Source organism: Zootoca vivipara, chromosome Z1 (assembly GCF_965207765.1).
Source record: "Zootoca vivipara chromosome Z1, rZooViv2.hap1.1, whole genome shotgun sequence".
Classification (NCBI taxonomy): Eukaryota; Metazoa; Chordata; class Lepidosauria; order Squamata; family Lacertidae; genus Zootoca; species Zootoca vivipara.
Window position 1 is genome coordinate 18,536,545 of NC_142583.1, and position 9,670 is coordinate 18,546,214.

The 9,670-nt window shown below is 41.5% G+C and overlaps 1 long non-coding RNA gene across 1 annotated transcript; it reads right to left on the minus strand.

The window, feature by feature from the left end:
• Positions 1–4,587: 4,587 nt before the first annotated feature.
• Positions 4,588–9,618, minus strand: LOC148687293 (uncharacterized). Its single transcript, XR_015947347.1, has 3 exons — positions 9,406–9,618; positions 6,826–6,920; positions 4,588–5,070 (listed from the first exon to the last, which is right to left on the minus strand). It is a non-coding gene; the product is annotated as an uncharacterized LOC148687293 (long non-coding RNA).
• Positions 9,619–9,670: the final 52 nt, after the last annotated feature.

The window sequence follows — 9,670 nt, forward strand, 5'->3', positions numbered from 1 at the left end:
GTTCTCGAAGCTACAAACATGAGTTTGACCAAACTGCGGGAGGCAGTGCAAGACAGGAATGCCTGGCGTGCTATGGTCCATGGGGTCACGAAGAGTCGGACACGACTAAACGACTAAACAACAACAACAATCCAACATACAACATAAAAAGGGGGGGGGTGTTGTTGCATTATTATTTTTATATATTGTGATCTTTTTTATGAACCGCCCGGAGAGGTATAGGGAGGTATATAAATTCAATGAATGAATGAATTGAATAAAAAGCAAGATTCCCTCCTCGCCTTCGTGGGTCCTATTGCTAGTCATTTCCTCCTGCATCTTTTATTATACTAATCCAAATCTTTTACATCTCTATTATATCCAAAATTCACCATTAAACTATAAGTGTGTTTCCAATTTATTATTATTATCACCATACTTTATTTATTTTACCTACTAACAATTTTAACTGCTTAAAATGGTTTTTAAGATAAATTTGCCCCATTTCTTATTAAAATTTTGGCCTTCCTGATTTCTGATTATTCCAGTCATTTTTGGCATTTCTGCATAATCTAGCTACTTGATCTGCCATTCTTCTCTGGTCAGGACTTTATCTTTCCATATCTGGGCCAGTAACATCGGCACAGCCGTGATCTCATACATAAATAGTCTTGTCTGCTTCCTTGGGATTTCAGCACCTAAAATTCCTAAAAGAAAAGCTTTGGAATTTTTTTTAAAGAAAAAGCTATTTTAAACATATTTTTTTCAACTCATTATAAATCATTTCCCAAAATTCTTTTACTACCTTACATGTCCACCACATTATAGAAGGTGCCTTCTTTTTCCTTACATTTCCAGTCCAGCCCTTTTCTGCACACTTTTTGATGTTCTTTATAACCACAGTCAAGAAGGTCATGTTTGGGGTATAGGTGAGAAAGGTGACGACTCTGAAGAGATCTACCGTAACACTTTTTGGAGCAGAGAACGATAAGCTTCATAAATTAATTTTTGCACGTGCAACGCAAGAAGTGTGCCAGCGACATAGGTTTCACAGTCTCGTTTTCTTTTTTGATAATTTTTATTAGTTTTCAATTACAGTCCAATAATAGCCTCATTATAACAATGTCAAATTACTAATACTGTACAAATAATTTTCAGTCTCATTTTTTCATCACCGCATTTAAGCAACTGCACAGTAAAAACTCTCATCGCAAGTGCTAATCACACAAAGATGTCTGAATGCTGGGCAGAATTTATGTGAAGGCAAATACCACCAGCAAGGTAGTACTTTAAAAGGAGAAGGGTGAGGTAAATTGTTTGCCCGTCCAATGATTTTTATTTTTGATGACATTTGTAAAAGTATAGAATTCCATTTTGAAAGCCAGAAGAGTTTCTGGAGCTGTTATCACAACCAACAGATATGAACATTTCATTTCTTTTGTTTAACCCTAAAAGTCACATGTAAAGGGGGGGGAAGGGTAAAGGACCCCTGGACGCTTAAGTCCGTCCAGTCAAAGGCAACGATGGGATTGTGGCGCTCATCTCACTTTCAAGCTGAGGGAGCCGGCATTTGTCCACAGAAAGCTTTTCCAGGTCATGTGACCAGCATGACTAAACCGCTTCTGGTGCAATGGGACACCATGACAAACCAGAGCGCACAGAAACGCCGTTTACCTTCCTGCCACAACGGTAGCTATTTATCTACTTGCACTGGTGTGCTTTCGAACTGCTAGATTGGCAGGAGCTGGGACAGACCAACAGGAGCTCACCCCGTTGCGGGGGTTCGAACCGCCGACCTTCCGATCAGCAATCCAAGAGGCTCGGTGGTTTAGACCACAGCATCACCTGTGTCCTAAATGTCACCTGTACCAGCAGCAAATCCCATTGAACTTAGTGGGGCTTACCTCTGAATAGACACATACGTATAGGATTTCACAATGAAGGAACATCTTGAAAAGTCTATACCAGGGATTGGGAACCTTAGTCCCAGGGGCCATATGTGACCCTCCATGCCACTTTCTTTGGACCTCGGGACTTTCCCCAAGTCATACCCCATTCCCAGGCAACATCCCTCACCCGTCCTTTTCTGTCTGGAATGTGTCCTTGACCTTGGATCATGTTTCTTGCTCACCTGGATGGAGGATAAAGAGTTGGGATGCAGGGGTAGCCTTAAGGAATGCCCCCTATTTTTGGGATTACCGTAAATCCTTAAACACAAAAGACTGACGGGAAGACTTGGTCAGGGAAAAGGTGTGACAGTGTTGGAGTGACAAGCCTTTGATGCATATACCATTTTCAAAGTGTCCACACAAAATTGTTGCCATCAAAATGTGTTCCTGTCTTTTCTCCATTTAATCCAGATTTACCTTTAACAGGGGTTACCCATTGATAGCAATATGCTAGCTCCTTATTGCGTTCAATCAAGAGGTGTGTCATGGTTTTGGAGTCTCTTTAGTGCTCCGATATCCTTGTAGCTTTTGCTTGAGTGTTCGGCTGTCCTGTTTTCATTAGGAAAACTCAAGGTTACACAATAATAAACTATCATTCCCCCCCCCTCCCAGCCTGCATAGATCTGCTAGAATCTCTCTCTTTAAAGGCAGATATGCCAGTCCTCCAGTGCAAATCTACGTTAAATATTTTTCAGATACCATGCATTTTATCATACCATCCCTCCTGCAGTACCTATAGTCATCCTGTTGAGTTTATCCTGCCTCTTATGACCGCGGACAGATCAACACAACCTGGCCATCCATCTTGGCAACTATCAGGTCTGAAATCTCCTTGCAAATAAAATTTATTTTCACAACATTGGCCGTTATTGAAGCCATCCAACTGAGTCAGATGGATCATTAGCCGGATACATGGTGGCAGTTTTGCTTGATGTAAATTGGCAGGGACTGACACAGTGACAAAACACAATCCCTTCAGTGTCCAATTTATGCAACCTACTTTTTGTCAAATCTCAGTGGCCCATTGTGTCTTAACAAACACCTTTACTTGACTTAGTAATGCTGAGTGCCTTGTGCCACACTGAAAACAGACCCAGTAAGTAATTTTTTATAAGCTAAAATCAAATTTTGTATGATGAAAAGCCAATAATGCTTGTTTAAAGATCACATAGCTTTTGTTTTTGACCTCCCTGCCATTGTATTTTTCAGCAGCTGAGCTGATGGCTCTTGTAAGCAGTGTAATTTGAGACATTTTCTTCGCTTAACTAATACAAGCTACACAATATTTGTCCAGCAATGAATTAGTAACACAAGCTCTTGCCAATTACATCTAGGAGTCTTTCTCTTTGCCCAGTAGAAACAAATTTATACTAGTCTGCTATTCAAGCTATTTACTGTGAAGAGCTGGAATTAAACTCACCCAATCCTTTAATTGCTTTTCGGTTTAGAATTTTTATCTCCCATTTTGGAGACTTCTGTTCTGTATTTTTTCAGAAATAATGTTCAGACCTAAGTTCAAATGATTGTATTGTGTCCCAAAGTAAACATGAAACATATCCTACATGAAAAAAATCTTAATGCAAAAAAACCAAACATATATGATGCAAAGTAAAAATGGCCATGAAAGGATATATTTTGATCTAATCTGTTCAGGAAGTAGCATATGAAAATGATATTTATTAAGAAGTTTATTAAGTGGTCTTGAGAACCATCCCCCCCCCCCATAGATTTTCAAGTGGATCAGGTGGGGGGGTGGAAAGTCCACTGTCCTAGATTGCCAAGACTGGGTGAAAGAGAGATAAAATGCTAATGCAAGAACCTGAAATTTTGCTGGTGTTTTGCATGGCAAAAGTCCACAACAGGCAAACCCAAACTCCCTGAAATAAACACCACTATACTGTATACAGATTTCCCATCTCTTTAATATTAATATCCACACCATTTAAACCACATGACATCCCCAAATAATTCTGGGAACTATAGTTTACCGCTCACAGAGCTACATTTATTCCCAGCACCGTTAACAAATTATTAACCCATTAGCTCTTTGCAAGAGACATGTGCTTCAAATGTGATTTATACCACTGGTGTGGGTGTGGTCATATACAGTAGAAGAAAAGTCACAATAAAATACTTGTAAATTATATAGCGCCTATCACTTAAATACTGCTTTTACAGCCAACACCCTCTAGTCCACCCTGTGCATATTTGCTGAGAAATAAGCCCCAAGGAGAAACATGGGATTCATTCAAAAGTGCAAATGCTATGCTGGGAGAAGCATTAATAAGTTGCAATCCAAAGACTTCAGATGTCTGCTGTTGATATCCCATCTTCATTCTCTGAAAGGTGTCTTTCAGGCTAACAATATTATTTGACATGTCTTAGATTTCATAACTCAGGAGTAGAGAGGGTGGGCAAGGGAGCAATTCTAATCTCCGAGTAGCTTATTGGATTTCAGCTTTGGCATCATATTCTGGTTTCTTGATGTGCTCCAAGAGTTCCCACCAATGTCAAGAGGTTAATGCCGTGTAACGTCCGGATAAATGCTGCTCATATATGCAAAACTGGATATCAAAGCTCCTGTTCTTACTGCTTCCAATTGCAACCAAAGACACGAAGCAACATCAGCTGTATTATAGCAAGTCAGATCCTTGGGTCCTTCTATTTTATAAATTTATTTATTTGGTTTTTCAGATTAAAATGTTACAGATCTGTATCAAACATAAATCATAAAAGCAAGATTTCAAGGAATCTCCTGGACTTCCACCCTCCCCTTTGTGGGTCCTGTTATTTATCATTTCCTTCTGTATCTTTTATGATAGTCCAAATCTTTTACATCTCCATTGTATCCAGAACTCACCCTTAAACTACAAGTGCTATTCTAATCCTACTAACGATTTTAACTGTTTAAAATACTGTCGATTATAAATTTCCCCCATCCCTTATTAAAATTTTGGTCTTCCTGATTCTTCCAGTCATTTTAGCCATTTTAGCATAATCCATCAAATTCATCTGCCATCCTTCTCTGGTTGGGACTTCATCTTCTTTCCATATCTGGGCCAGTAACATCAGCACAGCTGTGATCTCGTACATACGGTAAATAGTCTTTTCTGCTCCCTTGGGATTTCAGCATCTAGGATTCCTAAAAGAAAGGCTTCAAGTTTTTTTTAGCAAAGTTTATTTTATACTTTTTTCAACTCATTATATATCATTTTGATCCTTGGGTCCTTCAAGATCAGTATTGTCTCTAGACTGATGGCAGCACCTGGGTGGGGGGGGCGACTGTTATTTCCCAATCCTATCCAGAGATGCCAGGGATTGAACTATCGACTTTCTGCATGAGAAAGATGCACTCTGCCAGTGACCTGCTCTCCAGAGCACACCCAAGGAGGACATTGAAACCCCTTCTACTGATATGTGTGCAACAACAGCCGCACTGTTAGCCCATAGATGGGAATAAGATAAAGTCCCTACCAGAGAAGAATGGCAAATTAAACTGTTGGGACTATGGCAAAATGGAAAAACTGACCGGAAAGCTCAGGAACCAAGAAGACCCAAAGTTTAATAGAGATTGGGGGAAATTTATAACTTATCTCAGAGACCACTGTAAGCAGATGGAAACATTAGCAGGGTTGCAATCACACTTGTAATGTAGCAAGGACTATGGAGACAATGATGTTGTATAAAATATAGATTATTGGAAAAGATGCAGTAGAAAAGGTTTAATAATAGGACCCATGGAGGGGAGGTGGGAAGTCCAGAGCTTCAGAGGAATCTGTAAATGTTGATGTGGATGGTTGTATTGTTATAAGTTTATACTTGTAAAATCAAATAAAAAATATTTTTTTAAAAGAACCTGTGGCGGCTGAAAGCTTTCTGCAGCAGTCCTGGGAAAAGCGGGACTCTTGGAGGCTCTGCAGCCGATGTCCTTTTTTCTAGCCTCCCCCTTACAGCCCCTGATCTGACCACCCCAAAGGGTTTGTAGGAAAGTAGGCAGTCTTTTCAGTATTTGGGGCTGACTTGAAGCACGAACATGACGAATCTTGAATTGGGCCTGGAAACAAATTGGCAGCCAATGCAACTGTTTCAGAACAGGTGTCCTCTTTTATTATTTTACCCAGATAATTACCCTAAATTTATAGCTCGGGAAAACGTAGGATTTTTATTTTGCCTTTTGTGAAAGATTGCAATCAGGTGGCCAGATTAAGCCGAAGGTGGAGAACCGGGAGGAGGGACTCGCTCCAGCTACATCAGGCAAGTCGTCCCAAATCCTACAATTCACATCCATCATTGAACGCTGGAAAATTTAATCTTGAATATTGCTTTGTCCATCAAAAGGACCCTCTCCATTATAGGCAGGATTCCAAGCCAAATTTGATAGTTTTAGACAACTATGAGCAACAGACAAAGAGAACGAAAATAATTTGGGGAAATTAACATAGATGACTGGAAAGGGGAAATACATTTATGGTACTTGCATGCCACAAAAGCAGAACAAAATAAATCCACAGGCTTCTCTCCAGCGAAATGGGGCATGGATCATCCAGTCAACCTCCTGATCACCACGTTCTCGTGTGCAACAGTGCTCATGTGACCAACATTAGGTAACTTTGGAACGGTGCCTATCGGCTGTACAGAAGGGACTGATTCCTTCCGATAACTATTGATAGCGTTGATATCATATGGAAGACTTTTCAATCTCGAAAGAGACCCCCCCCCTCCAGTCATGGATATATTGGGAAGTAAACCAAAGCTTCCACTGACACGCAGGGGTAGATCGCTTCGCAGTTCCTCACCGAGGTTGCCAACTGTTTGGGACTTTGGTGAGAATGAGGAACTGCCCTTGGGGAACTGGTGACTTACAGCATATCTAAAAACAGCAAGCATTAAAAACTACCTCATACAGGGCTGCCTTCAGATGTCTTCCAAAACTTGTGTAATTCTTCATCTTCTTGACATCTACAGTTAGAGTGCCACTGCCAAGAAGACACTCTGGTACATGTTTAAAAGATAAGGAAACAGAAATGTTACGTTCTAAAAACAATGAAATCAATTCAACAAATCTAAAATTAAGTTTCCCAAACTTGAGTCTCCAGCTGTTTTTGGACCACAATTCCCATCCTCCCTCGCTAGCAGAACCAGTGGTCAGGGATGATGGGAACTGCATAGCCTCTGACTTTTCTCCAAAGAAAATGGGGACGTCCCATTCCACAATGATAATTTTACTATTTCTACCCCAGATATTTGACTGCATTGTCCCAGCAACTCTGGGCAGCTTCCAACATATATAAAAACATAAGAAAACATTAAACATTAAAAAAAAACTTGTTTTCCTATACAGAACAGCTCAGGGGTCGAATAACTCCATACCCTCCAACATTTCTTTCTTTAAAATAGGGACGTCCAAAGGAAAAGTGGGACATTTCAGGATCAAATGAGAAACCGGGACGGCTTATCTAAATCAGGGAAGTTCCTGGACTTGGAGGGTCTGCTGTAGTCCAAAAACAGCTGGAGACCAAAGTTTGGGAACGCTGTTATAGGGCCTTATTAGAGTTGGGACCCCCGAGAGTGATCTAGTCCAACCCGCTGCAGTGCAGGGATCTGCTCTGTGTCCTGCGACTTTCCTGTATAAGGTGTTCCTAATTTCCCCAAGGGGAATGTTCATGCATGCTTTTATTATGTTTTTAGATACTGTACGGTAGTACCTTGATACTCAAATGCCTTGGTTCCCAAATGTTGAAAACCCAGAAGTGTTCCACTTTTCAAACATTTTTTAGAAGGCGAACATCCAATTTGGCTGTCGGCTATTGTTTCCGGGGCACCCTCACCAATCAGAAGCTGCACCTTGGTTTTCGAACATTTCTGAAGCCGAACGGATTTCCGGAACAGATTAAGTTTGGCCCTTTTGTTTTTGCTATTTATTTTGCGTTTTTGTTTTTGAGGCTTTTTCAGTTAATTTGTTTTTGTGACTGTGTGGCAGGGCTGGCCCTAAGGCAAGGCTGGGTGGCGCAATGCACCAGGGCACCGGGGAGGGGGGTGTGCCACACTGCTGCGCCCGCCACGCTGGGAAACGGGGGGGGGCGCCAGAGGGATCTTCGCACCATGGCGCCAGATATGCTTAAGACAGCCCTGCTGTGTGGAACCCAGTTCAGCTACTGATTGACTGATTGTGTGACTGCAGAAATGGATAAAAGCCCCCCATCCAATGACTATCATCAGTGCATGTAAGAAAAAATAATAATTTTTAATTTTAATCATCTACAACACTGTCTTATTTATTTAATAGTTTACCTTTTTACAATACATTATTGATTTCATTTTATGGATCAATGGTCTCATTAGATAGTAAAATGCATGTAAAATTGTTGTTTTAGGGGTTGTTTTTAAAAGTCTGGAATGGATTAATCCATTTGGCATTACTGTACTTTTTATGGGAAAGTGCACTTTGGTTTTGGAACGCTTCAGTTTTGGAACAGACTTCTGGAACGGATTAAGTTTGAGAACCAAGGTACCACTGTATAGCGAGGTTTTTGTTTTGTTTTGTTTTTAAATGTTTTATGTTTTTAGATATGTTGGAAGCTGCCCAAAGTGGCTGGGGCAACGCAGTCAGATGGGCTGAGTATAAATAGCAAAATTATCATTATGAAATAGGATGTCCCTATTTTCATCGGAGACATGTCAGAGGGTATGGTAGGATGCCCCCATTTTCATTGGAGGGTGTGGAGTTATCCAACCCTCGAGCTGCCTGAAGGCACCCTGTAAAGGGTAGTTGTTTTTTAACGCTGTAATTACAACGCTCAATGTTTTATTACGTTTATATGTGTTGGCAGCTGCGCAGTAGCTGGGTATAAATTATCAAACGCCTCTCTTTTCATATGAGGGTGCGCTACAACTCCCACCGCACCCAGCCAGTCGGGTCAGCGCTCAGGGATGCTGGGAATCATAGAATAGTAGAGTTGGAAGAGACCACAAGGGCCATCCAGTCCAACCCCCTGCCAAGCAGGAAATACCATCAAAGCATTCTTGACATATGCCTGTCAAACCTCTGCTTAAAGACCTCCAAAGAAAGAGACTCCACCACACTCCTTGGTAGCAAATTCCACTGCCGAACAGCTCTTACTGTCAGGAAGTTCTTCCTAATGTTTAGGTCAGGCATAGGCAACCTTGGCTCTCCAGATGTTTTGGAACTACAACTCCCATGATCCCTGACCACTGGCCCTGTTAGCTAGGGATCATAGGAGCTGTAGTTCCAAAACAACTGGAGAGCCAAGGTTGCCTATGCCTGGTTTAGGTGGAATCTTCTTTCTTGTAGTTTGAATCCATTTCTTGTAGTTTGAATCGGTAGTCCCCGGGAAACAACAAACCCGAGACAAAAGTTTGGGAAACCCGGAGGGAATCCTTTAAAAAAACATGCCTTGGAAATGCTTTTTAAAAAAAGTTTTGAAAGATACAGTACGTGAAATTTGCCCTAGCTCACCGGCGCCGCCACCTAGCATGGACACGTTACACTGCGAAGCGTTTCCTTCACAGCCGTGTGGCTGAATCCGCTTATATATAACTTGAGGCCGCTCAACTGTGAGGGAAGAAACCGCGCGAAACGTCGCCTTCTTTCTTCCCTCAGTTCCTCCTCAGTCAGGGAATCGGACGAGGCCGCTCTGCCCTCAGGCGATCAACGCCGCTTCCCGATTTTTTTTGCGCGGGCGGAGGTCACGCGCGCCGGCGTCACGTAACGGAGGAGGGCC